Genomic DNA, 13084 nt, shown 5'->3' with positions numbered 1-13084 from the left:
GCCAGGCAACATGTTTCCAGCCATCAACAGTTCAATGTCGGTGTTGATGGGTCCATGCGAGGCGTAAAGCTTTGTGTCGTGAGTCAGATAGTTGAAATGGCTCTGAGCACTATGGGACTTAACATCTGAGGTCATCAGTCCCCTAGAACTCAGAACTACTTAAACCTAACTAACCTAAGGACATCACACACATCCATTTCCGAGGCAGGATTCGAACCTGCGACCGTAGCGGTCGTGCGGTTCCAGACTGTAGCGCCTAGAACCGCTCGGCTACTCCGGCCGGCAGAAGAGGGTGGTGTTATAGGTGTTATAGTGACTAGTGAGCTTTATTGACATGGCCTGTACAAATGTATGCGCTCCTTTTTGGATGCGGAGAAATCTTTCGTCTAGGTCTAACAAGATGGTGCATCTGTTCCTATTTTATGGCTAAGTATCTTCATGACAAACAACATGATTTTAGGTCGCGTGATGATTCGATACTGTGGCCTTAGGTGCCCTATCCTCTCCATCTCCCAGATCACCAGATCTCACTTCTCACCTGTTTCCGCTGGGTCCTTCCAAAGAAGTTTTCTATGGAACTACACCAAGAACTTTTGCGATTCTTACAGAATAAATTCTCATTGCACTACGTATCCAGTCACAGAATTTATTGGAGATGATTATCGAAAATGCTAATTCACGAATTCGCCACTGCCGAGCTGTAAATGGTGATCAAATGACAAATAGTGTTTGTCATAGATAATCTCCATGATGTAAGGTGGCATTCATGTAAAGACATTTGCATTAACAACTACACTGATTTTGAAATCATTGATGCTTAACATTGAGTAGCTTCTTTAGCAAGGCTGCATATGGTCTGTTACTTTCTGCACACTGGTTACAACTTGGTTATCTCTATTTATATCTGCTCCGTTGTCAAACGCCCACGAAACCTCACAAAGAAGGATAAGTCCTCCTCTACAGATAAATTCATACTATTAGTAATTAAATGTGTAAAACTTAGTGGTAAAACTGACGGGTAAATAGGGAAAAATGGCATTACATTTATCACTATATTTGTATCTAACAGGTATTTACAGTAAAAAGGTATCGAAAGACGGGGCAAACAAGGGCACGTGAGAGGTTCAATTTAGTCAGCCTGTCGGGGTCGTCGATTATAGTGTGGAAAGCAAACCGATGTAATACAACTGTTTAAACAGCCCTGAACACGTCTATTCCTCTTCTTTTTCTTCTTTAGTGTTCAAACCTGAGGTTAGTTTGCAGCTGTACGACATTCCAATCGTTTTTCTCCCTTCCTCTTCATTTCCACACACTCTTAATCTGCTGCATGTATTTAATATTCTTGGTCGTCCATGGCGATGCCTTCCCTCAATAGCTCATTCCGCTGTTGTTCCATTGGTCTTATCGTACCGTTGCACCATAAACATGTTAAAACCTTTACATGGAATAGACCACACAGTTAATGATTGATGTCCAGTGGTAAAATATGTTTCTTCTGTTGAAAGCACGATTTGTATTTTTATCTCAGGTTTAATCATGTGTCGGGATTCGATTTCGTAAGTTGTTAGCTGCCAGTTATATCCCTCTTGCTCATCCTACCAGATGCACAAACATATGAACGAAGAATTGGATTTAAGCAACAGCCCCGATATTTCAGTGTGAGCCATAAGGCAATGACGATTAAATACTTTTCGTCGCGAATGGCAACACAGCACCAGTAAAGTAATTAAAAAGTGGGAGCTACGATCCACTGGATATGTTCTAATCTTCCACACAACTAGAAACCAGCAATAAATAAGCAAATATACACGGGGTGGACAAAAACATGGAAATACCACAAACACAACACATTACCATGCCCAGTAGGGTGTACGAAAACCATTGGCATTCAAAACAGCTTCCAGGCGTTCCGGAATGGATAAATACTGACTGGTCCTGTATGGTTTTCAAGGGAACGTTATACCACTCTTACTGCAAAGCAATGGCAAGTTCAGGTAACGATGATGGAGGTGGATATCGATAACGCACCCTTCTTTCCAAAGCGCACCATAAAAGTTCTATGGTATTAAGATCTGGTGCCCGTGGTCGCCAGCGAAGGTGCTACAATTCATCTTCGTGCTAGCAGAAACAGTCATGGACGATAATAGCTATGTGAACAGGGGCCGTGTCGTCTTGGAAAGCAGCGTCATCATTGGGGAACAAACGTTGTACCATGGAATGGAGCTGATCAGCCAAAACGATCACACAATCCTTGGCAGTAACGAGACCATGCGAAGGAACCTTGAGGCTCACGGGAAACCCAATATAGCTGTCCAAATGTTTCAAATGGCTCTGAGTACTATGGGACTTAACGTCGGACGTCATCAGCCCCCTAGAACTTAGAACTACGTAAACCTAACTAACCTAAGGACATCACACACATCCATGTCCGGGGCAGGATTCGAAGCTGTGGCCGTAATAGTCGCGCGGTTCCCGACTGAAGCACCTAGAACCGCTCGGCCACCGCGGCAGGCTATAGGTGTCCAAATTATCATCGAAGCCTCGTCATGTTTCACAGTTGGGAAGTAAACTTGGCTAGAAGTTGGTAACTGTGTGAAACGGCTATCTGACCATATGGCATTATTGTATAGTCCACGTTTTATGGCTTCAGCATCACGTGTTCCTCTTACGGCCATTTGCGTCACTGATGAGTGGTTTTGGAATTCCAGCTCGTCCTGCAATACCCTGCCTCTGGAGCTCCCTTCGTGTTGTGCTCCCAACGGGATTCGTGAATGGGAAACTCAGTCCTGCAGTGACTTTTTCAGCTGTCTTCCTTTTAGTTTTCGTCGCAGTCCTTTTGAGTCACCATCACCAAGCACACTTTCGTCCGCATTTTGACTTAGGGGGTTATGCTTTCCCGCTTCCTCACTAATCTTTATTCATATTTGATCCGGTGCTTCGTGAGGCACCAAAGATTTTGGCTCCCTTGGTTATAGAACTCCGATCATACGAGCACCGACAATTTGCCCAAGTTCGAATTCGCTTATCTCCAATAGAACACACTCACAACTACACGGAACACTGTTATGAGCACGACTAACATTTTCAAAGTACTGGAAACAGTGCACATGTGTCTTTCGTGATCAAATACAACAACGCCACTTGCGGGCTTGATTAGCATCTACATGTATGTTCGAGCACGCATTTCTCGCTGTATTTACATATCTTTGTCCATCCCCTGTATGTTCTCCGTCATTTTTTTTTACGAATGTGCTGGAATTTAACGTAACTGTTATACCTGAGAAGGAAATGATGTTTCACTGGCGTAATGATGTGAATCATAAGTTCACTGACGTTCGTTAACATAAGTGGCGGCTAGAAAACAAAGCGCCTACATTTACTCTGACATCGTCTGCGGCAGATAACAGATCACAAGTATCAACGGGTCGTTTGTAGCGATGTCGGCATAATTTGTTGACAGAGATACTAGTGCTGACAAACATTGTCCATCAAACAGTGACTACAGCGTCTAACGGAAATATGGTGTATGGTAAAATTAAATATCCGTACGCCTCACGTACTCTTTGCATTTTGTTCGCGTTATATAGTCTCGCCCCTCTGCATGTGCACTTTTAACTTTTACCTAATAAATTCACACAGCAAATGAATTTTTTGTGCATAGCACAGGAACACAGATGCCAATGACAAAGAAACCGTTAAATTCGTTCGGATTTAATCCAAGATAAAAGTTTCAACCGTCCAGGTCACCCTTCCCACATGCGGAATAGTGGGAATGGTGACACACACTATCACATATAACTGCCTATCACTAATAACAGCGTCGTCGATACAGCAAGTCATTGTCCCATGAGAGGACGAGTCACTCTGAGAGAAATAGCAACCAAGATGAAATTGAAAATTCATGAATGGTATACATTGTTCTGTATGAATAACATTACTCTTACACTGTGTTGCTTATGGTATGTCAGATACCGATACATCGTTCATTATACGTTCCTTATACGCTGACAAGAGATCAAAAACCAGTACAAATACTGCACAGGGTCAGCTAAACAGGTTTATCTTTCAACTTTTAGCAACTGGTCATTGCTCTGAAGAACAATTTTTGACGCTTCGCAATGACTGTCTACATATCTACCAGGTTCAAATGGTATGGAGCGTTTCAAGCATATAACTCGCTCCGGGCGACGTTCATCAGTCGCTGAGGCGAAAGTTGTTTCATTTTTCGAGATGATCGCCGGGGCTCGTGGTACAAAGGTATTATAAAAAAATTCTAAAGTGGAACATTTGGCTTCCTGATATTCGGAATCATGTCCACATAAAGTGTGAAACCGACTTAACCTGTCAAAGTTCGAGACCCGATAACTAGGCCCTTCACGATAGCACCGTTTCAACCAATGGGGCAAAAAATTGTATTACGTGGCTGTTGTAGGCTTCACAGTGTGTGAGCAATTTTCCTACAGCTTTGACCTTGCTCCACGTAACTGTCTTGTTATCGGGAGTGAAGAGTCGGTGACTTTTGCGGACAGAGAGCTGATGTAGGCGTGAATCAGTGACTACTCAGTGCTGGCAGAAGGCGTGGAAAACAATTGTTTTATTAATAGTTTCTGAGAGTAGACACAAGCACAAAAGCTGCAGATATTTCGAAAACGTAAAATAAATCGGCTGTTTTTCATAGTTCCGTAGTATCGTTGTATATCACTTTGGTCTAGTGGGATTCACGTGACGGTGTTATCTCAGTGACGGCTATGAGACTACATGAACGCTCATTCGGAAGATGCACTAAGCTGAACCAGAACAATAACTTACAATGTATCCAGTTATGGTAAAGCACAATAGCTGACTGCAGAAAAGCTTATAAGGAAAAGCTCTCGGGTTTCAAGCCGGGGGGAGGTCTTCAGATAGCGTGACGTTTCGACAAATGTCATACTCATCTTCTGACATCGACAAAAGATAATGAGTATGATAGACGATGAAATGTCGTGGTACGTCAACAAGCCACTCGGCTGAAGACTCCAGGGATTGCCGTTAGTGGTACAAGCTGTGAAAGTCTGCGTTCACGGAATAGGATATAACATTAAAGTGACCACCGATCCTTCAACCACACTAGTCGAATTGGGTCATTCGTATCTCCAACAAGGTGTCATATCTCAACAAAAAAAAAAAAAGAAGCACTGAAATAAGCTAATACAGATTGCCCATGATTCACATGATAACCAGTGTGAAATCTAAAGCAGCGACTTGTTCGCCAGCTAATTTCTTCGCAGAAAATAATTATCAGTGGTTGGAATCGTTGTTACATACCGCATGTAGATCGTATTCGTACTGGTGATATTGTGAAGATTGTTCTGGTCGTGCTCACCTGTAAAAGAAAAATTTAAGTCAAAATCTGAAGAAATATGACATAGCCGGATATTATTCGATGAGAAATATTGTACGTAATACAAACAGAAATGGTCTTATTAAAAAACAGGAGTTTTTATTGTATTAAAAAGTATTGGAGGAAGAGGAAGATCAGAATAGAACTTCGAATCCTGTGCATTAAAAGATTTAGGGTATGTTAATGGTTCTTCTTTTTCATACAATAGAGTTCCGTGAAAAATATCAGCTGTGGCGGGAATTGCTATCTTTGGCAGTGTTGTACTTAACTAGCCTGTTGTACTTCACTAGCCTGTTGTTTTCGTGGTAACGCAGTAGCGATAGGGTGCAAATATGTTCACCGCTATTCTTCATTGCAGGTTGTGGATACAGGGGTTTTAATGAGAAATGAATACTCATGCTTCATTGCTAAATTTGCAGGATCAGTCTGCTACTAATTGTAGGTGAAACGTTCACTCGCTCGACGGAGAAGCATTACACTGAGGTGAAAAAGTCGTGCAACAGCGATATACACATAAACAGATATTCACATGAACAGAAGTATCGCTTACACAAGATGTAAGAGGGTAGTGCATTCGCAGAGCTGTCATTTGTACTCAGGTGATACGCGTGAAAAGGTTTCTGACATGATTATGACCACACAACGGGAATTAACAGACACTGAAAGCGGAATGATAGTTGGAGTCATGAGACATTCCATTTCGGAAGTCGTTAGGGATTTCAATATTCCGAAGTCCACAGTGTAAAGAGTTTGCCGTGAAGACCACATTTCAAGCGTTACCTCTCACCACGGACAACACAGTGTTAGAACGTCTTCACTTAACGACCGAGAGCAGCAGATTTTGCGTAGAGTTGTCAGTGTTATCAGACAGGCAACACTGTGTGGTTCAAATGGTTCAAATGGCTCTGAGCACTATGGGACTCAACTGCTGAGGTCATTAGTCCCCTAGAACTTAGAACTAGTTAAACCTAACTAACCTAAGGACATCACAAACATCCATGCCCGAGGCAGGATTCGAACCCGCGACCGTGTCGGTCTTGCGGTTCCAGACTTCAGCGCCTTTAACCGCACGGCCACTGTGGAATAACCGCATAAATCAATGTGGGAGGTACTATGAACGTATATGTTAGAACATTGCGGCAAAATTTGGCATTAATCATCTTTGGCAGCAGACGACCGAGGCGAGAGCCTTCGCCAACAGCACGACATCGCCTGCAGCGTCTCTCCTGGACTCGTGTCCATGTCAGTTACACCCTAGACGACTGGAAAACCGCGTCCCGGTCAGATAAATCCCGATTTCAGATGGTAAGAACTGATGTTAGGGTTCGAGTTTGACGCAGATCCCATGGTGCCACTGACCCAAGTTGTCAATAGACTGTACAAGCTGGCGCGGGCTCCATAATTGTTGTGGCTCTGTTTACATGGAATGGACAGGATCCTCTCGTCCAGATGGCTGGATATGGTAATGTTCGGCTACTTGGAAACCATCTGCAGCCTTTCATGAGTTTCAAGTTCCCAAACAACGATGGAATTTTTGTGGATGATGGTGCGCCATGTTACGTCGCCACAATTGTTCACCACTGGTTTGAAGAAAGTTCTGGATAATTGTAGCGAATGATAGTCACCAGGCTTGCACGACTTGAATCCCATCTAACATTTATGGGAGGTGATCGAGAGGTCAATTTTTGCAGAAAATCGCTCACCGGCAACACTCTCGCAGTTAAGGACGGGCACAGTGGCAATCTGGTTCAATATTTCTGCAACGACTTGTTGCGTCCATGCTACGTCGAGCTGCTGTACTACGCCGAGAAATAGGAGGTCCGACACCATATTAGGAGGTATTCCATGACTTTTGTCACCTCGGTGTAGTGTTCGAGAGAAAGGTAACTGCCACCGCATAACAATATTAAAAGAGGATTTACCGACTGGTTGTCGAATTGCTCCCCCCGTGAGACTGAGATTTAGTTCATCTACTCTTTAGAGAAGTATTCACTGTCTTGCTTTTACGTCGAACGGCCAAGATTTTCACTTCGTAGTCTTCCTCTCGCACTTGAACGTGATGTTTCCTTCATTAATCTTCCGGAAGGAAAAAAATTAAGATACATTTCTCGTTTCTGTATTCGTTCTACTTTCTTTTTTATCTCGTCTCTCGTCATCCAGAACCCGCCCATACCGAGCACTCATCTTGGTGTTGTCGACCACTGCCGACCTCTATTTCAAAGCGATTTAGACATTGTAATGGCGACTCTTCGCATATAGTTTTCGCAGCATAAATGTCTCAGTAACTTTGCTATCAGTAGCAACTATAGTTGATGCATATGTGTAAAACTAATATCCGAATAGATACATAACATTTGATAATATTTGATTATATATTAATTGATCTGCTGCTGCTTCTTTTTGAATAAATCCATATTCAGCCTGTTGCTTTATCCCAACATCGCGTGCACGTCAGGGAATCGTCGGCGAGCTACAGTCGTGTGTTTTATTGTCTAACAGTCTGGTAAATAATATTGACTGTAATTTCAGACATCCCAGATTAGGAGCTACCTAACGTGACTGCTGTTTGAAGAAAGCTGAATTAGTATACTTTGAGACTTAATAAAGATTTAGTTTGTTTAATGATAGGCCACTTTTTGTGAATTACACGGCAAACGTGGTGCACATCGTAAACATACAAATTAGTAGAGACGCAAGTTGAGTGGGGCACTTATAGAAGAAATATGTGTACATTACGGTGTGTTCTGATGTAAAATGCACTCTAAGGAACAGAAAATACAATTCCAGAAAAAATTGGTGATTTATTCAAGAGAAAGAGCTCCACAAATAGAGCAAGTCAATAACGCGGCCGGCCGAAGTGGCCGTGCGGTTAAAGGCGCTGCAGTCTGGAACCGCAAGACCGCTACGGTCGCAGGTTCGAATCCTGCCTCGGGCATGGATGTTTGTGATGTCCTTAGGTTAGTTAGGTTTAACTAGTTCTACGTTCTAGGGGACTAATGACCTCAGCAGTTGAGTCCCATAGTGCTCAGAGCCATTTGAACCATCAATAACGCGTTGGTCCACGCCTGGCCTTTATGCAAGCAGTTATTCGGCCTGGAATTAATGGATAAAGTTATTGGGTGTCCTCCTGAGAGATGTCGTGCCATATTCTGTCCAAGTGGCGCGTTAGCTCGTCAATATCCCGAGCTGGTTGGATGGCCCTACCCGTAATGCTCCAAAGAGATATCACAGACTGTCACGGTCTCTCCCTCAGTCTAATTCTTCGTTAGCGTTGCTACCACCGTAGTAGAACCAGTTTGTAACGCAGTTCAGATCTTAGGTAACAGCTATGTTGCTGTGAAACGGTCATCTCCAGTCGTGGTCTCAGATTCACAATCAACAGAAGCTTAAAGACTTTTTCGAGAATTTTTCGGGTATTCGCATTATTAACCACGGTTTTCAAAGGAAATGATGATGCGTCCGTACACGGCAGATCGACTAGCAGCACACCGAGTAGATCCAGATGACGAGATGCTAGCTGCCACATGTAACCTGTTATGCAGTATATCTTTTGCTTTCTATAAAAAATCATTAATTCCTTATTTCAGTCGGTAGAAAGTAGGAGCATTAGTATTTTTAGTGTTCTCACTTGTTACAATATCGTGCTCGTGTGACATGCAGTCTTTTGAAATCTTGCGTTTTCTAGCGTGTTCTATGCATGTGTTGAATAATCACAAAAGATATGCGGAAAAACAACTACCATTATCTTGAAGATTAAATTATTGATTAATTGAATTTTTCCCTGTTGGTTTATATTTATAACATTGTGTTATGCTATCTATATGTCACAAATTGGCCATATAATGTCCTTTTGTATTAATATATAGTTTCAAAAGAATTATTTTGATTGCTGTAACTTGTGCTGCCGAAACTAGTCGTGCAATAGAAAAAAACATTCTCAAGATTCAGCTATGGTGGTACTTTTTCTCATATGTAGGAATTTTATTCGTAAATTTTATTTTACGAGTTAAGGGCTCTGAGATAAAGTGTTTAACAAAAAAAGTTTTTAGTATATTCTTTGATATCCCGTCAGAGAGTCGTGAAGAAGCACTAGCTATTCTACGCAGTTAAATAGGTGGTTGAGACAAGTACTGCATCTTAAAGACAACAACATAACTGATTTTGGTGAGAATACAAGTATGATAAATCTAAGGCTGACATTATAAATATATGAGTTCCAGTACAAATTCAGCTAAGTATAATTGCAACTTATAATAGGAAACTTAAAAACGAGTAACATCTGTTACTACGCCGCTTGAAGAGTAGCTGGCATGTGTGTTAATTTGCTACAGGAGTAGACGACGTAATCCTAACGATTCTGACACTACACTAAACCAAGTATAGCCATCTGAAGACAGTCACAATGCCGTGGAGCCGCTAAAGCTTCTACAAAGTATTTATGGCTGCTTACGGTCTCCACCAACAATCGTCAACTTTGTTGTATACTCGGTGACTTCTGACGTTAGCTGGAATCTTTAGACCACCTCAATAGTCGATTTGTACTTACTGAAGACATGAGTGGTTTGCGTGGTTTATAGAGAACTGCTCAACCATTTTAGTCCATTCTTTTTAACTCCGTACTCACCGTCATTGTGCTAGCTAGTCTCCTGGAAGCACACTGAAACTCACGATTCCTTCCGCTGATTTTATGCAATATTTTACAACCGTCTTCCGCAATGGTCGATGGTCCCTGTCCGTCAGTGTAGTGAATGACTTTGAATACAATGGTAAGGAGTATTGGGTTACAGAGCGGTGTGGCGGCTGTCATTGTAGGGAACCTGGACAGGTGCAGAAACGATTAGCGAACAAGGTAACACAGCACGTTGTGGCCGAGCCGTTCTAGGTGCTTCAGTCCGGAACCGCGCTGCTGCTACGGTTGCAGGTTCGAATCCTGCCTCGGGCATGGATGTGTGCGATGTACGTAGGTTAGTTAGGTTTAAGTAGTTCTACGTCTAGGGGACTGATGACCTCAGATGTTAAGTCCCACAGGCTTAGAGACATTTGAACCATAACGCACCAAACAGAAGACCTACTTAACATGATTTCTCCCAGCTTACGAAGACTCATTACAAATAATGAAAGAAGAAACAGAGTCCAGCTATCACAATTCAGCAAGGATGAAGGACGAGCGAAGGAGTCATAGCATAGTGACGCCAAGCGCAAAGTGGGTTGAGCGGCTACCGCCTGGCGTCCTATGTTGCGGCGGCACACGGCGGTCGTAGTACAGAGTTGATACATGCGTGGCTCATTGGGTCCGCTGGTCCTGCGGGACGGCTATAGGCGTCAGAAGGAAACTTCCCATTCCGTTCAAATTCATGATACGCCGTGGTGTGGTATCGATATGTGATACCACACTCAGCACATGGGGTCTGCCTGGTCTTCTACTTCTACATCTACATCGAGACTCCGTAAGCCACCGTGGCGGAGGGTACGCTGTACCATTACATATTCATTTCCTTTCCTAGTCCACTCGCAAATAGAGCGAGGGAAAAACGACTGTCTATATGCCTCTGTGCGAGCTATAATTGTTCGTATCTTACCTTTGTGGTCTTTACATGCAATTTATGATGGCGGCAGTGGAATCGTTCGGTAGTCAGCTTCAAATGCCTGTTCTATAAAGCAGTTCGCAGTTTGCTGCTGTGGTTTATTGCAAAAGTTACTAGTGATGGTGGAACGAACATATGTATGTACAGACTGTGCTGTTTTACGATATATGAACATGCGTGCTCGCACTACTTACCAGCGTTACGAATGTATATAACAGCAAATGACAACGACATATAAATGTGTCCGCTTTCATAAAGTAGACATGGCTTAAAGCCAAAACATCTGCACTTGATAATGGCCTAAGGCCGAAATTGCAATAATGGAAATATAAAGTTTAACAGTCACTGGCGTAAACATGATGTCTTTCAAGAAATTTCACATGACTGTGAATCCTAGTTATGAAAAGTTAATTTTCAACAGTGTTTCTCGAAAAGAACGTCACCTTCCCTCCAGGCGTTCCTATATGAGTTCCCGAAGCATTTCCGCACCAGCGTCCTATATGCGGTCACCTTTACAAGCGAACCACTCTTTCCTAAAATTCTCCCAATATACAGAAGTCGACCATTCGCTTTCCCTACCACAGTTCTCACACGTTCGTTTCATTTCATTTCGCTTTGCAACGTGACGCCCAGATATTCAAACGACTTGACTGTGTCAAGCATACGAGTAGTAATACTGTGAACGAATATTACTGGTTTGATCATCCTACTCATCCGCATTAATTTACATTTTTACACATTTAGGGCTAGCTGACATTCACAGCAACTAGGAATTTTGTCTAAGTCGTTTTGTATCTTCCTACAGTCACCCAACATCGACATCTTGTCGCACAGCACGGCATCATTGGCAAACAACCGCAGATAGGTGCCCACAATGTCCGCCAAATCATTTATGTAAATTGATAACAAAAGCGGTCCTATCGCATTTCCCTAGGGCCCACCTGACGATACCGCTGTCTCTGATGACCTCTCGCCGTCGAGGACAGTATGTGGTTGTTCCTTCACCTTTTCACTTCACAATCACAACAGCAGACTTGAGCTGCTTGAAAAGCGCTGAAATGTATGAGCCGTGGTGCGCCTTTTCTGGCACACCAGCTCCTTGGCGCGACATTATCGATTACCCGATCTCGCGGGGTTTTGACGCTCGGGACATTTGGTTCAAATGGTTCAAATGGCTCTGAGCACTATTCCACTTAACTTCTGAGGTCATCAGTCGCCTAGAACATAGGACTAATTAAACCTAACTAACCTAAGGACATCACAAACATCCATGCCCGAGACAGGATTCGAACCTGCGACCGTAGCGATCGCTCGGTTCCAGACTGTAGCGCCTAGAACCGCACGGCCACTCCAGCCGGCGGACAGTTGGTGTTGGACTCGTTAAAAGGCGCAAGGACGTGCTTCCGTGAACGAAAGAGGAAAACACACGGACTTGGCCAGCAGCGGCACGGCGGTCTACTTCGTAAGGCGGTCGCGCGTTTGTGGTAGACCTGCCTGATGTCAACTTCGGGCGCTGTTCGTCTCATTGCCTTGGTGCCCGTTTTCTCGGAGAGACCCAGCCCTGGAGAACATCTCGAACAACGCTCTCCATCGAATCTGTAAGTGATTTTGGTGCCTTCGTTTCGTTGAATGATTTGCGGTGCAGCCAACGTACTTGTTGCTTGATTGCCCTAATGTACGTGTTGTTGAAGTAAGAGTAGCCGGCTGTGTGTGTAGCTGCATGGAGACCAGCAGTTACTATTTCTTTTTAAAAATCCGCTGGTCGGATTAATATTAGGAACCTGATTAGCTCGAAGGTTTTTTTTTTTTTTTTTTTTTCTTTGGGGGGGGGGGGGACAGTATCCAGAAGTTTATGTATTGCCTGTATGAGATTTACAGTGTATTTTGATTGCTATCAAATCGACGTCCTTTGTATATTGCGTAAAATTTTGATCATTCCTATTGAATGCACTTACTCAGTTAATTACTAAAGACTCGTATTCTGTAAAGCTAGTCATTTGTACGTAGAATTTTATACGCGTGCATTTATTTGAATGCACTCAGTCAGTATTAGTACTGTTTATAAGTATTTATTGTTGTTTATTGAACTCTTAACTTATATTGATTGATGTTTGTTTGG

At 43.0% G+C, this 13084-nt stretch overlaps 1 protein-coding gene across 1 annotated transcript in view; it reads right to left on the bottom strand.

Annotated features, from left to right (window-relative positions):
• The window catches only part of LOC126481697 (laminin subunit gamma-1), a 1171409-nt gene that overhangs the window by 923392 nt on the left and 234933 nt on the right, over positions 1-13084 (bottom strand). The window lies entirely within an intron of this gene.

The sequence above is a fragment of the Schistocerca serialis genome, chromosome 5, assembly GCF_023864345.2.
Source record: "Schistocerca serialis cubense isolate TAMUIC-IGC-003099 chromosome 5, iqSchSeri2.2, whole genome shotgun sequence".
In the NCBI taxonomy this organism is placed as follows: domain Eukaryota; kingdom Metazoa; phylum Arthropoda; class Insecta; order Orthoptera; family Acrididae; genus Schistocerca; species Schistocerca serialis.
The sequence above is the reverse complement of the archived record's forward strand: the minus strand, read 5'-3'. Positions and strand labels throughout refer to the sequence as shown.